Below are 14,909 nucleotides of genomic sequence, written 5' to 3' on the forward strand. Positions count from 1 at the left end.
GGAAAAGTCCCTACACAAAGAACTCTACCTGCGATGCTACCAATAAGAAAATTGGTCTAAGTTCTCCTAGCTCTTGTGGATTTTTTTAGGAATCAAAGCAATGAAAGAACCATTCCCTTCTCTTGGAAATTATAATACAACCAATCACATGTTGGGATTATAATTATGATTTTTGTTAGAGATTCTTCCTCGTGAGAATGTATATGAAAATTGATTGTAAAAAACTTGTTGCCAATTTTGATACTTTCGTGCAAATTTTAAAATCCACAAAAAAAATTACTCATAAAAGATTTTTCGTAAGACAAATATGTAGGCTTTACATAAACAAATTTCCTACAAAATTTTAGTAAAAATTCAGAAAAAGAGAACATACATTCAAAATTCTAAAAGTGAGTTAAGAGAGATTTAACTCAATTGATTAAATAAGGTTGAGCAAGTTATTATATATTTTCTTACATTGTTTTTTATTCTTATGAATGAAAAAAAATTAAAACTAAATTTAATTAGCTCTTATAAAAAAAACACATACACTTTTGTACATTAATTAAAAAAACATACTGTAATGCATTCCCTTCTTAAATTATCATTTTGACGGCATATATGAATATCTCATCCATTATTATTTGTTTTGGTTAATTAATTTTTTAGTTCTCAAATTATGGAGGTTAAAATTTTTTTATCCCTAAATTATTTTTTAAAAAAACATGGTTTTTAAAGAATTTACGGTTATTAAAAATAATTTTTGTCGTTAATAATCTTTGTTAAGTGTTGAATTGTTTACTTAAGTGATAACAAATATTATTATAAAATATAATTGAGGAGGATGAATTGTTGCTCTGGTTGGCATATCTTCTCATGGGTGATTATTATATGTTTATGAGTGCTTAGAGCGTTAGGGTTCAATAATAATTATTTTCTTTTCCTTTTGTATTTTAATAATATAATATTTTAATTATTTGTCTAAATATAATTAAACTTACGTCATATGTATATGACATACAACATTTAATGTGTCTTGTTTCATGACACTTCATCACTTGACATGGGACATTAATGACAAAGACTATTTTTAGGAATCAATTTTTTTTTTTAAAAAAAAAGATAGTTTAGGGACCAATTTTTTAAGAAAAAATAATTTAAGAACTAAAAATTTAAAATCTCATGGAGGGGAAAAAAAACTTAATTAATCCTATTTTTTAAAAATATTTCATCATTACATCTTGCAAGTTGCGACAAATTGACCAAACTAGGCTCATTTTAGAAACTTATTCCCAAAAGGAGACTATTTTGAAACTATTTCAGGGGGGGGGTCTGTTTCTGAAGGGGACTCGCCAATGGAGTTGGTGAGTTGGACACGTGGCAGCACCTGGTGGACTCGCCAGTGGAGTTGGCGAGTTGTTGTCCACATGGCTGGTCCCGCCATTCGTACTGGCGAAATGTTTTTTTACGAAAAAAAAAATTTTTAACTTCAAACGGGTATAACTTTTGATAGGAATGTCCGTTTGAGACCCATAATATATCAAAATGCTCGAAATTGAATGAAGAATTCCTTGGAAAATTCCCGAAGGGAATTTGGTCAATTCATGTTTCCAAAAAATGGATTTAAGATTCAACCACCCATTTTTTAATCTTAAATCTTATTTTTTAGCTACTTAGAGGCGTTTTTTGGAAACATGAATTGACCAAATCCCCTTCGGGAATTTATCAAGGAATTCTTCATTCAATTTCGAGTATTTTAACATATTATGGACCTCAAACGAACATTCATATCAAAAGTTATACCCGTTTGAAGTTAAAAAAAAATTCCGTAAAAAAACATTTCGCCAGTACGAATGGCGGGACCCTCCACGTGGACAGCAACTCGTCAACTCCACTGACGAGTCTACCAGGTGCCGCCACGTGTCCAACTCGCCAACTCCATTGGCGAGTCCCTCCAGAAAAAGACCCCCCGGGAGAAAGTTTCAAAACAACCCCCTTCTAAAAATAAGTTTTTAAAATGAGCCTAATTTGATCAATTTGCCTGCAAGTTGCATCTCTTAACCCAAAGTCTCAACAGGCATGGTGGCACTGGCACATCTCATGAAATTTATTTGTTGCTGCCTTGTCAGTTTCAGTCCTTAATCACATGTAGTCATTCAATTAACTACTCTCCGGCTTGCTAGTGCGACCGTTAAAACAAAGGAAAAATTTTACACCTCCACTTTTGGATGTACTTTTAGAAGTGAGAGAGAAAAAGGAAAACTGAAAAGTTATAGATGTAATGGGTAAATGGTAATGTGATAAGGAAGAGAAGAAAATAAAGAAAAAAATGAATTAAAACGAAAAATTAAATATATTAATATAACTACTTTTAAAATAATTACATTTCACTGAGAACGTGCTCATTCGTGTAAGTTTCGTTGGATATTTTGCATGAGATTTAGCCTTGGTTGTGTGGAAGAATTTAGTATTAAGGAAATTCTTTTAAAAATAGCTTGGGTTCTACATCTTTTTCTCTTTAGTTTAATTCTAATTTTTTTTCTTTTTTCTTTTTTCTTTCACACAACTAAACTCATCCTTAGTGTTCAAACCTTATTATCAATGTATTGCTATTGTATAAAAAATGAATTATGTAATAAAAATTATCAAGTAAATGAAAAGAGGATCACGTCAAAATCTATTAATAATATGTATTAGAAAATCATTTAAATAACTTGGAGAAATAAAATTGACCTAGCATGAAGGGAGAAGAAAAAGAGGAAGAGATATTGGTCAGAATCCTTTAACTATCAAAACTAACCACTAACATTTAATGATAAAAACATCATTTAAATAAATTTTTCGTGTTTTTATCTAAATTTATGAATTTTAATATATTTTTATTATATTTTATTTTAAATTCTTTACATTGTTCGAAGATAACAATATAAAACAAGTAGAGATAACTTTCTTCAATATGATTTAATTTTTAAAGTTATTTTAAAAATTAATGTTAATATTTTGCGTCAAAATATAATAAAGGTAATTTAAATATCATTTAGAATAAATAAAAATTTAGTTTTTATTAGTTCAAAAATTAAAAGTTAGTATAGCAAAAAATTCTTGAATTTATTTTTCTCTAAAATTATGAATTTATGAATTAATATAATTTTTGTTTTGTTTTAGTCTATTAAAAGAATATATTTTAATCATTTAAAACATGTTAATTAAGGATTAAAATCAAACTATTTCTATTAATCGTAAGGACTGGAAATTGAGAAAATGAAAAATCAATTAATTATTAAAAATGTCATATCTTTTGAGGCATAAACATATTTAAGTCCTAAGAAATTATGAAATTAATATTATACATTCAACAAAAGCTTACATATCAAATAATAATATATTAGTAGTCAATAGACGATCTTCTATTCTACTACGGGAACTAGTTAATGCAAATCTAGACAGAAAAGTGAGGATAATAAGAAAATTTATATTTATACTATAAATTTATATAATTTTTTGCATTAACAGGAAAGACAAGAAAAAAATGTAAGTTAATTTGATTAATGATAATAATGAAGAAAAGTACTGTTATAAAAAATTCTATAAATAGCATAACGGTACAAAAAATGATAATCATCCTAATTAGAATACGTGACTTCTCGGTGAGATTTCGGGGTATATTCCCAGAACTACACAAGGATTGAACTTAGGGTTTTTTCTACATAATCAACTTGTGTTACCAACAGATTGAATAGTATAATTGTAAATAATTCGCTAATGAAACAAAGAAACTATTGATTTAATTTTTACAATTTCATTTGGATCCTTCTTCTCTAAAGTCATTACCGTATGTTTTTGTCCTTGAAAGTACACTAATATTGCGCGTAAAATCGCCCGACTCAGAAAAAAAGCACCGTGTGAAATTGACCCAAAGGAACTTCAAGTCGTGTATGCATGGGTGGAACCGGAGGTTCTAGTGTGTAGGACTTTGAAGATTATGTTATGCGATCTCACTTTCTTCCCTCAGTAGTTGTATTGTATATACGTGTCAATTCTTATAACAACAACCAAGAAAAAGAAACAAGAAATTTCATAGCCATGAAAAATGTGATAATGCCCGGGCATGACTAACACCACGAAACATCGAGGAAATTCACCTTGGCACTCATCATTGAATAATGATGCATGAGTATCTAATGATATTTGATAGTTAGAAAGAGAAATAAATTAAATGTGGAGAAGATTATACATTTTTTCCAGAAGAATATTTCTCGAGTGATAATTGAAATCTAGTTTTGTTAGACGTAAAGATCGTCTTCATTAACATAGTTAAAAATCAAATATCTAATAAAATGTTTAAAGAAATTAGTTATCTATTAATTAATTGTGTTAAACCTTATTGATTAGAGAAGTTTATATATGATAAGTAACATGAATGACGAGCTAGAGTAGAAAGAGAAATATAAAGAAATATAGTGTTAAATAAGAATTTATAATATGAAAAATGTGAATAATATAAATTTCAGCGCATCAGTAAAAAACTTTTTTAGCAAAACCAATTAAATATTTTTGTTATTAGTTAAAATTTATTAAAAATATAAATTTTTGTAAGTTTTCTTATTTAATGAGTCTCACACATAATTTTGTATTATTTTTTAATAAAATATAATTAATAATAAAAATGTGTGTTAAAAAAAAGTGTTACAAGTATATCGTTAATCCTCTTTTTCTAATTAAGAATTATGATATGATCTTCATAAATCATGAGGATCATGCATGAATTTATTTCCCAGTGATGGAGCTAGGATGCTTTATTAGGGATGGCTAAATACATAAAAATAATAAAGATTTTTTCTCTTTTAATTGTGAAATTTTATGTGTTAGACAATAATCATATTATAAATTAAGCGTTGTGATAATCATTCTTTAGAGTTTTGTAAAATTTTATATGCAAGGTCGCATATAAAGTAGTTTGATAAGTAGGATTGGTTAAAAAAAATCAATCTTTAGAGTTTTGTAAATACCTAGCTACACACATATTTCATGCATGATTTGGAACAAGTTTATACTAAATTTGGAATAATAAGTCTAATTAGACAGATATCAACGTTACTAGAAAATATTTACAAGTCACGTTATAATACATGCATATGCGAGAAAAATACTATCTTATAATCCAAGATTCGAATGATAAAATCTCTATTTAAAGTCAAAAGTTATGTATTGCAAAAATATTGGTTAAATTTTCTTCTTGATACAAATTTCTTTATATTATTATTATATTGTAGTTTTTTTGCATAAAAAGAACATAACATATATGTTGTGTGAGGTTTGTTAGATTAAATTCTAAAATTGAGTGAACTTTAATAAAACTCTTTTATCATCTTTCATAAATTTTAATATTTTTGTCATATATATCTCCGTGTGTGAATGATGAGTAGAATAGAAAATCTAAAGAAATGAATAAATGGTATAATATTTTTCATAATAATTAAAAAACTTAATTTAAACTCTTTATCAAATTATTTTTTATTTTTTGATATAGAAAACTTTGGTTTAAGTTTTTACTTGAAAGAATTGGCAGCTCCATCCCTCTTTTCACGACTGTGTGGGAGTGGGATTTTTTTTTTTCTTTTGCTGAGAGTTTCACCTCCTAAACCTCCTTTAATAATAATAATAATAATAATAATAATAATAATAATAATAATAAAAGGCTATATTTTTTCTCTTATCTCATCTCTCTTCATTTTTTTCACAGTTATTTTCACCCATCCAAAAACACCAATGTCCAATAATAATAATAAAAAAGAGGTAGCCATCAAATGATTATCTCTCTTCCTTTTTCACCCATCCAATGATTATCACCATTAAAATTTACATTTTGTAAAATTAGCTATTATTTTTTTTAGCATTGAAAAATATTGAATAATTTTTTTCTATAAAATTTGCCGTTAAGAATCTTTACTAATGGCTAATTTTAATATATCAATTTTAAATGCTATTTGTAATTTTTATATTTGATCCATTAATGGGGGAAGCTCTTGGTTGCTGTGTCAATTAACCAACATTCCTCCTCACATCTGCAGAATATATAATGGGTGATTCTATTGCAAAACAAGCTCATGCATGCACTTGGGTTTCCAATTTTGCTATATTTACACCAAAAGAAATCGCTGTAAGTACCTATTACTATTTATTATCTTGTCATTGTTAAAATTCTTACAAAGTACAAACCAGCAGAATTCCATGTTTAAGTGTTAATTTCATGAGGTATATATCACGAATTCCCTTTCAGTTAAATGTAACGTAACCACACCAACTTGACGTTGCATGTTTCGGACAATCTAATAATTAAATGTTATTCGAAAAAACATATAGATACATTATTGGACAAGAATATATAATACGACATCAATACACTAATACAATCAATTTTAAAACCATAAGATATGACATAGCTATAATACAATTTGTATATAACGTTAAAAAGAATTAACATAGAACATAATCTTAAATCTAAAGTGTGAATTACTATTTAAAAAGTGAGAATGAGACATTGTAAGATGTTACATATTTTATTATTGTAATATTGTTTCAAATAAAATAAATTTTATAAATAACAACGAGTTTAACGCGGACACAACAATGTGTATACAACTATTATTTAAGAGTGTAACTTAATTACTTTTAGAAAAGCTAAGGTCAAGTTGGATTTAGAAAAATATTTTTGTTTTAAATTTTAATAGTAAAAATATGACATTATTTTCATTTTATTTCTTATTTTTGAAATATGTATATGGAAAACAGGAAAATTAATAAAAAAAATCATTATTATTTTCACATACCTTTAGAAATAAAAATAAAGAGATATTTTATATTTATAAATTAAAATTATAAGAAATAAAAAAGTATCTAAAAGCATGTCCTTCACCCTTCTTCCCCAAACTTTTCCAACTTTTGTTGCAACACGTCGTAGCAATCTTTTCAAGCCATCATTTTTCGTTGCTGTCCTTGAAAGTGTGAAGGATGTTGAAATTAAACGTTGAGTGGTATTCGCGCCGGTAGCGGATTTTTTACGTTCGTGCATATTTGTTTTGTAATGTGTACGTGTTCTCTCTATTGGATTGGGGCCCACAATTTGACTCTTCACTCGTCAATGACATTCAATTCATCTCATATAAACGCTGTACGGCAAAATTAAAAAGAAAAAAAAAATGTAGTGTATCATATAAAACATATGTATTATCTATGAGAAAAGAATCTTACTTTAGTTAGACAAATTTTTTATGAATAATTATAATAATTTTAAAAAAAATATTATTTAGAAATTAAATAATTTAAAATTATTGATTAAAATAAAATAATTTTATACTAATTAATTTATAACGTGACTAGTATATAATGTACGGTATAAAATAATGACTCGTGCCTGTTTGAAAAAAATGATCAATCTGTGCTTGTTTCAAAATTGTTATCTTTCATATATAGATAGAGACGCATGACTTCGATAGTGTGTGAAATGGGGGGTCCATGTAGTAGAGCATGGCCTGCTCGATCATATCTCTGTATGCTTTCTTCGAGATTTCATGGGGTTTCTATTCCCCCACTTGTTTTCTTGTTAGAGTGTTTTTGTTTTGGCCCTTAGCCCTCTTTGGAGTAAAAAAGACATGGTGTGAGAAATTCAAATCATAAATATATAAATGATTACTGTTATAAAGTTAGTAGCCATATAGCTATTTATAAAAATTAGGCATAGTTATCTTTTAATTTTGGGTATTTGAATATGATTGATTAACGAGATTTATTATTTTTATTTGTCACAATAACAAGAGTTTTTATTTGATATATTCATCTACAAAATCGTATTGGATGATGGGACTCTTCTATGTAAAAGTGGAAAAATAAACATTAATTATTAAATCTTATGTTTGATTTAGTTTAAAATGCACAACATGTAAATTTTTGAAAAAGTTACATGACTTTTTAAATAATTATATATAATATTAAATTTTGACCGTATATATATATATATATATATATATATATATATATATATATATATATATATATATATATATATATATAAACATGAAATATTTCTGCAAAAATCTTATAATATTTAGTTATTTACGCATAGTCATATATGTACCTAGGGATTAAAAAAGTATAGGCATATACTTACCAATGAAATTTCATTGAAGAATATTAAATTAATCCAATATTATTAATTATTAAAAATTTTCCATCTAACTATTTGATGGAGTCAATCATCATTGGCAACTTGTCTTTCTTTATTTGATCAAATTTTGCTACAATAGGAAGGCTAAGTAATAACAAGTTCAGAAAGAAATCAGCATAGGTTGGCTGAATTATGTATAGCTAGCTATAGGACTAGATAGCAGCATTGATCTTTTCTCTTTGAAATAGAAAAAGTTTCTTAATGTTAGTTATTATCAAGTTGACTATATATATTGATCTCAATGCATATATGATTCACAGCACCATCAACTTCAACTCAATACCACAACCACAACACATAACCGGCCGTGATGAATTTCTTTGTTGCTGTTTTTTCAGGCATTGCGTGTTTAAATAGTATTTTATATGGAGGTAAAGTTTCAGAGAAGTTTTCAATTTTGTTCTCATAAGTTCCGTTATATGAAAAACTTGACATCACATGTAACATTAAATAATTTTTATGTTTCTTTTTACTTTATATTTTGAGTAAAATATGTTTCAGATGATTATAAAATTTAAAAAGTATTAATTTTATTTTCACAAATTTTTGTATTATTCATATTTTTGATAATTCTGTTAGATGATTTCTTGACGTGAATAAAAAAACTTAATTATTTTATCTTTTTACTTTTTTAAGCACACTTAAAAGATATCAGAATCAATTGTTGTTTCATTTTTTTTCCTAATTAATCTCATTAGAAAGTACAAGAAAATCTCAGAGTGACAAAAAAATTACAATCTTTATGGCTTTTTAGCCACTAGAAATTGTTTAATTCATTTTGTGGAGATTTTAACTGCTATAAATTATTTAATTCATTTTGTAATCAAATTACACGTGTAAGTTTGATAGCCTCATCATACTACCACCTAAAAGAGTAGTCATTGCAAAAATATATTTTATTTTTATAGCAAGGACCAAATTAATATGAAAAAAATAGTAAAAAGATAAAATTAATATTTTTCAAATTTTACAAGGACCCCAAACATATTTTACCTTTATATTTTTTTATTGACATAGACTAAAAACAACACATGCATTATATTCTAAATAAAAGGGGCAACGTTTCATTGTTTATTTTTATTATTAAGAAAACACTTGGCTTCCTCTCATTTTGTAGCTTCTTTCATTAACATATTACTCAATCAAGTAATTTTTAATTACATTGATCCCCTTAATAAAAGGTAGAGTTCTCAAAATGGCCTTAGGACCAACCTACTTGGTCCTCCATAATGGCCCTATCGGGCTTAGCTCCTTAATGGGGGCCTTACAGAGTCCTAACCCACACAACCCCATTTAATATAGGGCTAGGATCGGGGTTAGTCCATGGGTCATAATATTTTAAAAAGTGATTTTTTCAACTATCCAAAAAAAAAAAAATTTTTAAATCAGTTTGGTTAGGGTTGATTTTGGTTGACCTTGTCTATGATTATTTTTAGCCGACCTCAACCAAGACTATCTTCGGATGACTTCGATGGAGATTTTTCTTTATCTATCTCGATTAAGGTTATTTTTGGTTGATCTCAACTAAGGCATTTTCGACTAACCTTCGTCAAGGCAGTTTTTGGCCGACCTCAACGGGACTATTTTTTTATCAACCTAGGCTAGGGTTATTTTCAGTTGACCTTGACAAAGACTGTTTTGGTTGACCTTGACCAAGGGTTATTTTTTATGACCAAAGCCAAGGTTATTTTATGTCAACCTAGGCCAAGGTTGTTTTTGACTGACCTCAATCGAGGCTATGTTTGACCAACCTCGACCATACCTATTTTGGTTGATCTCAGTGAGGCTCTTTCTAGCTAACCTTAGCTAGGGTTGTTTTTTGTCTTCCTTGGCTAGGGCTGATTTTGACCTCGGCGAGGCTCTTCTTCGTTGACCTCGGCTAGAGTTAATTATGGTCGACCTTGACCAAACTAATTTTGGTTAACCTTGATTAGGGTTAATTTTCGGCCGACCTCGACCAAAGTTATTTTTGGTTGTCCTCGGCTAGTGTTATTTTTGGTTGACCTTGGTCAGGGCTATTTTTGGATGACGTCAATTAGGATTATTTTTGGTCAACCTCGAGCAAGGCTGCTTTTGGTCGACCTCAATCGGGGGGGTTTTTTGTTGATCTCGGCTAGACTGTTTTCAATTGACCTCTACCTAGGTTTTTTTTTTGCTAACCTCAGTCAGGTTGTGTTCAGGCAATATCATTCAAGGCTATATTTAGTCAACTTCGCCCAAGGCTATTTTTGGCCAACCTCGTCTATGGTTAATTTTGATCAACCTTGGTTAGGATTATTTTTGGCCGACCTCGGTCGTAATTATTTTTGGCCAACCTCATTCAGAGTTGATTTCAGATGACTTGACTTGAGTATTAAAAAGTATTCATAATGTTAAACTTAAGGCCCACGACTCGACCTTAGACCTACAAGCTTTTGGGACATTTTAGTCCATAGGCTTTTTAACGTGAGGCCCACTGGAGCCAGATTCGGGTTAAGCCATTTTGATAGCTCTATTAAAAGTTAAGATCCATAGATCTTAAAGCTCATAAATATGTGTATATAAAGAGTTAAATTCTCAAGGTAATACACACCATTATATTCTATTCATTTTTGGTTGCTAGTTAGTATACCTGCATCCTGACTTAACCTGACTTGAGTGTCAAATACCTTTATTATTTGAAGGAGGATGATCGAGCACTAATAAAAAAGACAAGAAGATATACATTAAAACATAATGAAAGAAAGTATCCGACAACTTCCGTGTAGGTAAAAAAAAATTCAAATAATTTCATTTACCTATCCTATACTATGTGAAGAAACCATCAAAATAATAAATTTTGTATTTCCTAACAATGATTAGAAAACAAAGTTTAATTTAACATATTTAAAGAATACTCTAATAATCATACTTTATGTAAGCCTAAGTAATCTAAATATGTTCTTCCAATATTTCTAAGTACGTTTATTAAGAGTTGTCCTTTGATAGATCAAACTTAAATAAGTAAAAGTACAAAAATGGGTACCCTAAAAATTATATTACATTAAAATTATAAGATTGTCTAGGTGATTGAAGGGAAAAGAAAAGAAAGATGTGTTAGGTTTAATCTTTCTCACTAACAAAAACAAATAAAATATTAATTAATTTTTACCGATTAAAAAATAGATGATAACAATATAAAATTAAACCTAAAAACATTAACATATTTCAGACACAAACAAATTAACTACAAAGAATTTTAAATTGATGATATTTTTTTTTTTTGCCAAAACTAAAAACAGAATCACTATGAAGATACGCGCCTTTTATTTATGAAAGTGATATGAAAATGTCAAATTAAAAATGATATGGCATTTATTATAAATAAAACTGATGTAACAGAGTAACTAACGTTTCTTTTATTTCCAAGCAATCACTTCTCATCTCTCTTCCCTTGAAATAAAAGTAGACCGTATTCGTACACACTACCCATATATATGAAGAAAAACAATGAGAAGATGATTTTAGTCGTACATGAATGGACTTCAGTTTTCGTGGTCATGGTTGAAGTTAAGCCATTTTCATTTTCTTCTACACTCTTCTTTTTAAAGTTTTTTTTTTATAAAATTATTTGTCTATTATAAACAACGCGTAGACTAGACAAAGAAGAAAGAGAGAAATTTCGGTCTTGTATTCGACATTTCTACTACGGCCATTATCAAAACGTAGAGGAAATTACGTAGTTATTGACACGTAGCAGATAAAATTATGAAGGTTTTTATTTTAGCATGAACATGAATCATAAATCATTATATCTTGAATTTTGCTCCTATTAATTATAATTAATTTTATATTTAACAAAATTAATAAATAAAAAATATTGAGAGCTTTGTATAGAAATGTCAAAACGAGTTGAATCTAGGGAGTTTATTCAATTATCACAATATAAAATATAGGTTGAATTGATAAAATTTAAATTTAAAATCCTTTTGCCTCAACCTAACTCGGTCGAAAATTATTAACTTGACACGAATTGGTCACTCGTGGATCGGGTAATCGATGGTCCCAAATTTAGAAAATGGAAAAAAAATGTGTATAACATTATTTTGTTTGATAATAAATTATAAGAATATTTTTTGGAACTTCTACGAATATGTCTGTTTACACGTTGGAAGCCGTTTGCTTGCTTCAAAACACCATTCTATGAGAAGCAAGGATTTCTTGCTTTTGGTTGAACGTGGGTTTTGGAGAGCCAAGAATGTTAAAACAAACATGTTATACACCATTTATTCCAATTAATGAAAGAAATATACAATATTGATCTAAACATGCGAATAAATTTAAATGACATATTCAGATTAAACTGCAGAATCTAAATAGTACAAGCGTACCTTCAGCCATTACAGATCAAACACGAAGCAACACAAGCACGAACCCGAAGTCAACTTTGTTTTTTCAAACCCTTACTCAAAATAGATGGTGTATTTTTATGAATAGAGAAGTAGACTTGGTGATACAAAACTGAGAGCATCACATCCTATTTATATAGACACAGAGTTCAACCAATTTTGATCAAAACGTGAATTTGAAGATAAGGACGCACTACAAGAAATTCTCTAGGCAGCTACAGACACTTTTACCTACAGACATAATTTAGTGTAGGTAGAACTCAAATAAACTTATACCTACATGTGTTTAATGTAGGTAAAAGCAAAATGACACTACTACAAAAGTGTGATTCAACATCGTTGAATCTAAGTCGGTTATGAAATAATCGATATAATACAGCTTGTGGTGGCATTTTTGAAATTAATACCAACTTTTTATAAAGCTTAACGACGGGTCTTGTAAACCGCTTTTGATACAAACGTTACAAAGGCGGTTTTTATAAAACCGCCTTTGTTTGTAAGCCTATTACTACGGTTTTTTACAAAAACCGCCTTTGTCTCATTTGTAGTTATTTTTATTAATTATTTATGCTTCAGTCTTTGGTACGCGCATGCCTTTCCATCTCCATTTTGCCCTTCACCCTTCACCCTTCACCTTGCCATGACCTCCATACATCTCATTCTCGCCCTTCACCCTGCCCTGACCTCCACAAGCTCGTCGTGGACATTTCCCAACCTGTGCTCTGTCCCGTCTCCGGTGAAGGGTAGGGTTTTTGTGAGAACGGAAACACCTAACCCTAATATTTTTGCTGCTCCAAGAGGTAAGGGTTGTGTTCAGATGCCTATACCCACAATGTTCAACATCCTTAGTTTTTCTTTTTCCATTTTCTACTGAAAAATCCGATTTTGTTGTGTTAGAATAGTAGAGATTGTGAATTTAGGGATTTCGTGAAATGGGTTTTAATTTTGCTTTCTGTTTGTTGTAGTGGTGGGATTCGGAAAGAAGCGTGGACCAAACTCTATGTAGTGGTGGGATTCTATTTTGCTCATCTCTTACACCAGCAACACATTCCCCACAGTACGAAAACACATGATGTTTTAGTTGTTTGAATGTGTTAAGTTTTAGTTTGTGTTTAACTTGCTCTTGTTGGAAAAAAAAATAGGACTATGTGCCTACAGTTTTGCTCTAATAGGACTAGGTGAGTGAAAAAAAAAAAAATAGGACTATGTACCTTTATATTGCTTAGAACTTAGAACTCATTGTTCATGCTGCTTACTTGTTGTCTCATTCTCTCTCTCACCCACTGTTGTTTTCTTTGATTTTTAGATGTCTCCATCAATGTCATTGAAACATGATCCTAATCCTTTTGGGGAGCTGCTACTAATGCAGAAACTAGAGGAAGTTGGAAGCTCTGTCAAGGTAGGAAGTAAACATGAGATATAGTATTGTTATTTGCCAGGAGAAACAGGATATTTAATTGCCCTGAGATATAGTATTGTTATTTAAATGCAATAAAAAGAGAGGAAAGGGGAAAAGGAAAATTATTTAGATATGTTTCTGGAGTTGGTTATATTCTTTTGGCTAAATACCAGGGTATGTTGTTCACTGTAGAGAATTCAATCTTTATTTGAGGAGCAACAATCTCAAATAATAACAGAGTCCATAGATTGAGGTTTGTGAATTTGATGTAAAAATAAAATCCCTATAGATGGTTTTTTCTGCAGCTTGTCAAGTTGCTTTTTTTTTTTTATCAAGCATTGCTATTTGTTTTTTCTCATAAATACTTCATTGGATTATCCAGTGCAGTTGTGCTTTAGCTTATGTATTATATGTGACTATTTGGAGCGATAACATCTTGTGGTGTATCCAAATCTGTTTTATTTTAATACAAGTTTCTTTGGCTTTTTTTAAGAAAAGTATCTCTTTCATGTTTAACTCATAATAATTATCTAATTGACAAGGTTTTACACAGTATATAAGCTGAAAGATAGCTTCCACTCCGTTTTGGTCATTGGTTAATTGGGGTTTGTGCTATTCCATCCTTTTGATCAACGATCATTTAATCAGAGGGACTCAAGAATCCAATTAATTTTGAGCCGAGGAATACCCAAAAAAAGAGTTGAAAAAATTACATTAAATCATAGTAACAGATATTGTTATCATATATGGATATAACTTTCAAATAAAATATACTGATATTTAAATTATGACTTGACTTATTATTATAATGTAGTATTTTTTTAATTCTGAGACGAGAAGCGAGTTAGAAAACAATCATAAATAATGGATAGTCTGACTAGTCGTCTCTGCCTCTCAAATAATCTGAGCATTGTCGGTTCTGTCTTGGACTAATCCTCTT

General features: G+C 29.1%; 1 long non-coding RNA gene across 2 annotated transcripts; it reads left to right on the forward strand.

Moving 5' to 3' along the window:
* The first annotated feature begins 13,146 nt into the window (after positions 1 to 13,146).
* LOC114394847 lies at positions 13,147 to 14,827 on the forward strand. Of its 2 annotated transcripts, XR_003662859.1 has the most exons (4): positions 13,147 to 13,370; positions 13,536 to 13,627; positions 13,877 to 13,969; positions 14,162 to 14,827. It is a non-coding gene; the product is annotated as an uncharacterized LOC114394847 (long non-coding RNA). The 2 variants fall into 2 exon arrangements; XR_003662858.1 differs by having other exon boundaries at positions 13,877 to 14,827.
* Positions 14,828 to 14,909: the final 82 nt, after the last annotated feature.

Source organism: Glycine soja, chromosome 18 (assembly GCF_004193775.1).
Source record: "Glycine soja cultivar W05 chromosome 18, ASM419377v2, whole genome shotgun sequence".
NCBI classification, from domain to species: domain Eukaryota; kingdom Viridiplantae; phylum Streptophyta; class Magnoliopsida; order Fabales; family Fabaceae; genus Glycine; species Glycine soja.